Source organism: Cryptomeria japonica, chromosome 7, assembly GCF_030272615.1.
Source record: "Cryptomeria japonica chromosome 7, Sugi_1.0, whole genome shotgun sequence".
NCBI lineage: Eukaryota > Viridiplantae > Streptophyta > Pinopsida > Cupressales > Cupressaceae > Cryptomeria > Cryptomeria japonica.
Genome location: NC_081411.1, coordinates 817192154 through 817200202, shown reverse-complemented (window position 1 = coordinate 817200202; position 8049 = coordinate 817192154). Strand labels below are relative to the sequence as shown.

General features: G+C 33.7%; 1 pseudogene; it reads left to right on the top strand.

Moving 5' to 3' along the window:
• Window positions 1-2354: 2354 nt before the first annotated feature.
• On the top strand, window positions 2355-5584 carry LOC131041816 (peroxidase 19-like; annotated as a pseudogene).
• Window positions 5585-8049: the final 2465 nt, after the last annotated feature.

The following is an 8049-nucleotide window of genomic DNA, read 5'->3' as shown; positions in this document are numbered from 1 at the left end:
TATTAAGCAATCAAACATCATTAAACTCAAGTCATGTGATGAAAGATTGAGAAACTATGAATCAATATGTGCATTCTAAGAAGAATCAATGAAAGTAGAGGGAAGACAAAAATAAAATGTGAGAAGGATATCAACGGTATGAGAGATAACAACCTCGTGAATAGTCAAAATAAATGGATGACTATCATTCCTAGATGCATCACTAGAATTGAGCGATGCACTTAGAGTTAAATCAGTATCATAAGTTATGCAAGGAGTGCAATGAATATAAATTTCATGAACAAATGAAATCAAGTTGTCCAACATATAAGGCAATGTGCTAACAAGCTCTAAGAAATTAGATACACATTGGATGAGTGCGTTAGTAGAACATGGGGCACTATCCTTTAGATTAGTGCATTTATAGAACATGGCGTACCATCCTTCTGGTAAAAGGATATGATTTCCTCAAGGATCAAGGGATAAGATACAATGAATTATAGACATAGATTAAGATCCTTCATGTAAGCATTAATATAGGTCAAATACAAGGACTGATAGAGATCCATGGTGAATGAAACAATAATAAAATAATTGTGTGTGACAGGAAAAAAGGATACCATAGAGCTCTTAGGTGGTGTAAGATCAATTGAGTTTACCAAAATGTGGAGAATAAGTTTATCCTCTAGAGATATGTAAGGCTAATAAATGAATTAAATATAACAAAACCTTATACAAAGAGTTGCAACAAATTATATGATAGAAATTAAAAACTTGGAAATCAAGAGTTGAGAACTTTGTTGATTTTGATGATCAATTGAGAGATGTTCATTATGTTGATCATAACTTTTTAATTATAGCTTATAATCACTTAAAATTAGATGCATTTGAAGCAAACAATTACATATGAATTGGATTAGCCTCAAATTTTTCTGGAGAGATACGATTATACATTTTGTGCCCAAATGAGGCTATTCTGTCATGTAGCCTTGTTTATGTTAGTTTTAAAATCCAACCTCCAATACCTCATGAAGTGTTTACTTGAAGTATATTTGGTGCAAGAAAAGCAAGTCAATGTTACCAAGTACTATTGAGATTTACTCTAATACATAGTGATTAACTAGTAGCTAGACCTTCCAATTGATTCAAACATGATCAAAACAAATAAATAATAGCTATTAAACATTTTTTAGAAAAAAACAGAATCTAATTATTGAACTTACAATTGACAATGATTGATAAATAAATGTGTTGTCTTAATTATCCATTAAGTCATATAATATCATAATGATAAAATAAACTAGAATGATACCTCAACTTACACAACCTGAAACATATAACTCAAAACCGCGAAAGTTTTCAAACTACTTAGGGGAAGAGCACCACTAGCCGTTATAGTTCCAATAACCATTCACTCCTTGGACACCCAACCCCTAAATTACTAACTTTAAAGAAAAGAAAAAGGGATAACTAAAAGCCCATTAATAAATTTCACATGTACTAAAAGCCGCCCACTATTTACCTTTCTTTGATCATAATTTGCACATTTGTGCATAAGTATTGGCATTTTTAAGTGGACGATTATTGGAGCCTCTTTAAATAGGTATCGGGCAACATTTTGAAAAGTGTACTTTTTTTAAACTTGTGTGCATAACAGATCCCACAACATGCGTCATTAATACCTAGAAGCCAAAACAATAGTTATAAATAGTTAAATCACATGCAAAAAAAATAAAAATTGTCAAAATCTAATGTACTGTTTAATATCTATAATGATACGTAAACATAAAAATGTATACAAATTAATTCACTTAATAAAAAACATAAATATGTGTACAAAATAATATGAAAAAGGGGAGAAAATGCAATGAGACATTTTTGTTCTTTCTTCTTCCCTGAATGAAAGATAATTAAGCCAATAAACTAGAAAACATTTTTCTTCACGAGGCTATCATTTCTTTTATGAAGATGGTGTGCCGCATGCTCTGCTCCCGGAACTTCCGGGAGATGGGCATTTGACACGAGAACACTAAAAATGGTTTCTCGTGAAATATCATATACACTCGAAAAATTTCTCTCTCATCCATTTCTATTGCCAAATCCCGTGGGCTACCCTAAAACCACTCTCAGAAATACTTTTGATGATCCTCACACTTTGGGACTTCAACTTGAAAATTTCATCCTTAAAAGTAGTTCCTTCTATTCACTGTGCCTCCCACAAACTCAAAAAGCAATTCATGAATCAGTCACCCATTCCCCAGAGCCTATGTGCATTGTTTTTATGAGTCTGACAGTATTAATGATAGCATTTAAGGTCGGCAGAGTGATCAAAAGTACAGTTGACTAGACATGGGTTGTTAAATCACTTTTAAAGAAAGAAGACACAAGAAAGTGGGCGCGCAGAACATTTTAATTATTTTTTGGCAGAATTCTGAGCAGAAAGATTTATTGATATAATCCAAAATACCCATCAGTTGGTTCAATCCGAATCCACAAATTTCCCATATCTGTATATAACTAAATGAGCTATAAGATGTTGTAATCTTCAAATTTCTTATTGAGTTACATTGCAGCACCACCTTGGTTTCTCAGTCTGAGGATCACTTGCATACAATGTACATAGAGCGAGGTGCAGAGGGCTCTCCTCCCTACACTACAAGGGGACAGAGCTTTGGTCAAAGCTTTAGAGAATCCATAGACTCTATTTTAACATAGATATATCTGGCAAGAATGAATTTTTAACTAATTTAATGCCAATTGTTTAAATACAATGGCTCGTTTTCCCACTTTTATCATTGGTTTTAATGTAATGAACAAATTATAATGCTTCCTCTTCCGGAATAGTCACCAACCTTTTATCCTATGCTTTCTAGCCGGTTGTGTTTTGTTAGTACTTGCTAATATACTTGAAAGAAGAGAATCTTTGGCACTGAGTGTTGGAGCCTGAAACCTTTTGTTTTGACGCTTCTGTGAGAAGTGTGCCTGTTTAGGCTGACCTTAACTAAAAATGGGTGTGAACATCCAGATAAATGTAGTTCTCATAATTTGGTTTGTTGTTTGTGTTGGATTTACTGATGCTGATCAGCTCCAGGTCAATTTTTACTCAAAATCTTGTCCCAGTGTGGAGGCATTAGTGTTGGGTGTTGCCAAACAGAAATTTGTGGAGGCGCCTGTTTCAGCTCCAGCCACCATAAGGCTATTCTTTCATGACTGCTTTGTTGATGTATGATAATGCATCTCTTTCTTTATATATTTGATCTATCAATATATATCCAATGCTTAGCCTCTGCTTTGTTTCAGTATATTCAATGTATATATAAATAGGATCAAAGAACAGTGGACTAGTAAGAACATTGCCTTATTGGAATTTCTTAGAATGTGAGAAGCTCTTTGCATAACTTTGCCAATGCTCATTTTAAAACTGGTCACCATAGGTAATTGATACTTGTCAGTGCAGGATATTTTCAGTTTTGCTTTTACATCAGGTTAAGTTCATAAGTTTTTCTGCTTGATAAAGTATTCACACTTATGTTAAGGGTGTGCCAGAATGTCAGAAAGTTGGAAAGTATTGATATCAAAGAATCTTATGAACATTGTATGGCTGTCTGTTTTTATCTCCATTGTTTACGGTATGGGTGTGAATGCAGTGCTCTGAATCACAGTTATGCCAAATGAAAAAATACTTTCTTGCATATAATTGGGTTTTGTCTGGTGAACAGAATGAATTATTCATAGTTATTTTATTGGTTTTTGATAATGTAGGGATGTGATGGATCAGTGTTAATTTCATCCACCCATAAAAATCTTGTTGAAAGGGATGCAGCTGACAACAAAAATTTGGCTGCTGATGCCTTTGATACTGTCAATAAAGCAAAATTAGCTGTAGAGGCCAAGTGCCCTGGTATTGTCTCATGTGCTGATATTCTTGCCATTGCAGCCAGAGATTTTGTTGCTTTAGTAAGTGGAAAGTAACTTTCATGAAGTTGGTTTTAATGTTCTTGCCCAAATTGAATTTGAAGTCAAAGTTTGTGCTCTCTGCATTTAAATAAATTTGGAAACTGAACTTGATCAGTACAATAATAACATCCACTGAATGCACACACATGAACCTGGCCATGTGAAGTTCTGTTATAGCAGCCATGATTGTGACTGATGTAAATTTAGATAACATTGAGAAGTATTTTTCAGTTGCTTACTTTGTTGCACCATCATTATCAATATGAATAGGCAGGAGGTCCAAATTATCCAGTGAAGAAAGGCAGAAAAGATGGAAAGCTATCAGCAGCATCTAGAGTTACAGGAAGCTAATTTCACAGTGGATCAATTGCTGAAAATGTTTGCTTCTAAGGGCCTAAACAGATCAGACCTGGTAGCTCTATCTGGTAATTAAAAAAAGAAACTCACAGTTTTGATTTCCTTTACAAAGATCAAATTTTCTTCAACAAAAAGTATCTTACAAATGTTATATACTAGCAACATCACCTTATGGTACAATTTGATGAGTGCCACTAAAAAAAAACATGGACATAACCTGTGGGTATTTTCTTCAAGGTTGCTTTGATAGTCAAGTGTGAATAGCACCCACCATTAAACCATTGTAGCTTAAGGTGGTATTCCTCATCTCCAATAGGTAAGAATAGTACCAAACAAAAAGTTGCAGGTGAGAATGTAGAAGAGCTCTAGGAAGAACTTGGTCAATTGGTGGAATAAATAGCACTTTGGTATCCTTAGCTTTAAGTCAAAGAAAACTTATTGTCATTTCATCTAACACCTATGTAGTGTTATAATTCTAATTTTATTTATCATAAAAATAAGCTGTGATAGTAAACTTAAATTATTCTAACTATTCTTGTATTTAACTGTGCAATTTGTTTTGCAGGAGCTCATAGCATTGGTTTTTCTCATTGTGATGGATTCTTGGACCATTTATACAACTACCATAAGACAAGAAAACCAGACCCTTCCATGGATACAAAGCTTCTAAAAGCTCTAAGGATGTCATGCCCTCCAATGGGTGGCAACACAGATATTCTTTCTCCTTTTGATGTGAAACACCCTTCAAATTTGACAACACGTATTACCGAAACCTGCAGCTAAATTTGGGTTTATTGGCAACTGACCAAACTCTCATTGGAGACCCACGAACAAAAACACTGGTTCATTTCTATGGAAAGTATGGAAGGATTTTCTATCAAGCTTTTAGTTCGGCCATGGACAAGATGGGAAGCATTGTTGTCAAGACAGGAAACCAGGGTGAAATCAGAAAAGACTGCACTAGATTTAATTCCTAAGACTGTTTTTTCAATCACGTCTGTTTCTTCTCCCTTGGAGGATGAATCTAAAGTACTGTACAGTTGTTGAAGGTCGATTTCAGAAGTTTTCTACCACGTTGATCTATGTGTAGAAAATTGATTTGGTGGGAAATTCAATTACGAACGCGTCACAGTATTTTGATGTTGTACTTTTGCAATTTCTAATCCAGAGTGTTTTTCATTGTATATTCTTATGAAAATTGTAGATCTCACCCCAAGATCCACATTTTATATCTCCATCATATTTGATATGTAAGTGGTGTCGCCATGTGATCTGATTCTCGAGGTTATACAAAAATTTGGAGTTAAATTTATATTGATTTCTAATGGTAAAATTTGCATATTTAGTTAATTTTTATTTATATTTATGTTTATTTTGGGAGTCTTTAACTATCTAAATATTAATAAATGGTTTAATATTGTGTGAAGTTGGGGATTGTCAAGAATTCAAATAGTATTTGATTCAGTATTTGTAGTTGTTGATCGCTTTTCTAAAATGGCCCAATTCATACCTTATAAAAAGACTAATAATGCAAGTCAAGTAGCCCACTTGTTCTTTAATGAAATAGTGTGGTTACATGGTATTCCAAATACCATAACCAATGATAGGGACACAAAGTTCTTAAGCTACTTTAGGAGAACCTTGTGGAAGAAATTGGAGAGGAGATTGCAATATAGTTCAGCATATCACCCACAAATTGATGGTTAAACAGAGGTAGCAAATAGGAACTTGAGCAATCTATTGAGGTGCTTGTTTGGGTACAATCCTAGTCAATGGGACATCGATACGTTAGTCAAAAATTGCAGACCATGGATGAGCTTTATAAAATAATTGTTGATATGCATAGAAGACAACAAGTCTACTAGGAAGGCGAAATGGTTATGGTAATTTGCACAAAGAGAGGTACTTGTTGGAGTACAATGAACATTGAGAGGGGGGGTGAATCAGTGTTCTAATAAACCAAATAAGTTTAAACAATTTAAACAACTTTACTAATTTGCTTATGAAACAGTATAAAGAAAATGATTGAAATGAAATAGCAACAATTTAATCACACCAACACACAAATTGACACATAAGATTTCATGGGTGGAAAACCCTCTTGGGGAATAAAAACCACTCATAAAAATGCCTCACTAACTTATTTGAAAAAAACTTCCAGTTTAAAATGCCTTACTGGCTATGTCTCACTGACAATACTATCTCACTAATAGATTTCAAATGCCTCACTAGCAAAGCAATTTGTCTCACTGGCTATTCAACAATATAGATCATATCATCAAAGTTCTTATATAAATACAGAGTACGATCTCTGTTTCTTTTCTCAACATCTTCTAATCTCACATCACTTGAGATTCAGAAGCAATAGTACAATATGTATCTCAATTGTTCACATATAGCATATCATTGTGCATATGAAGAGTATAAACATTGATGTAGTATAGTGAATCTATACACTGCAAGTGCCTAATAGATTTTCATAATATGTTGATATACAAAGCAGAATAATCATGCATTTGAATCACTGTAAGCCAATAACTCTCACACAGAGTATAATCAAGAATGATATCACTTTTCTAATACAACTACTCTCATCTCAAAGAATTCCTTCAACAATATGCACATATAATGGTCTTTATTAAAAAATTGAAATAAAATTGTCATCCTCTTAATTGATCCCAAACAAGTAACAGAATATATACAAATGTGTCCTTGAATACCTTAACAAATATTACAACTTCTTTTTCAAAACCATTATGAATTTCCTTTAACAAATAAACAATAATAATCATCTTGGAAATTGCTCAACTGAAATAGTGATCATCTTAATAAAATAGAAGAAAACTTGTTATCATAATGCAACTTTACCAAAACTAAGCACCAAACCCAAACTAGGGTTATTGAAAAGTAAACCTTGATCAAATAACCACAAATGCTTGTGCAAAATACATGATAACTCAACAAGAAACAGGGGTATGCAAAAACTACTCATAACTCGGGTTATGGAAACTAAACCCTCACCACAGAATACACAAACCCACACGGGTATATAAAACTTTACCACGGACAAGGAAACCCATAATGTTTCATATTGCAGTTACAAAAACCCAACACAAAATTATCTTACTCCATACCCTAACAAGGGTTTACACAAGTTTCTAAACAAAGACTTGTAATCTTTATTTGTAAAGAAAGAAACTCATACTAGGGTTTCAGCAAAACTAAATCACATCTTTCTTGTTAACACAATTTCAAAGTAAGAAGGAGCAAATGACATTTTCTTCAAGCAAAAATAAACCCTTTTCACAACAGTCTTAACAAAAACACAAACCCTTTTTATTAGGATAACCGATGAACAACTGAGAGGGGGGGGGTGAATCAGTTGTTAACAGATTATATTAACAAACCACTTTATAACCTTTAACTGGAGCACATAAACATTGAATACCGGAATAGCAGAAACAAATATCGGTAAGCAATAAAAATTAAGAATGAAACAGAGAATTAACACAATGAAACCATACTACATAACACCATGATTTGTACGTGGAAAACCCGGTAAAGGGAAAAACCACGGTGGGAAGCCTACCCATAGTCAGATGATACTTCTGCAAAAAGTATGTGATACAATAAGGGGCCTGCACATGCAGGAAGGCACACTGCCTAGAGCATACTGCTCATTACAAAAGTGTCTCACTGACTACAGAGAGGTTATAACCACCTCAAGATAATTGGACAACAATCCAGAAGAATGAA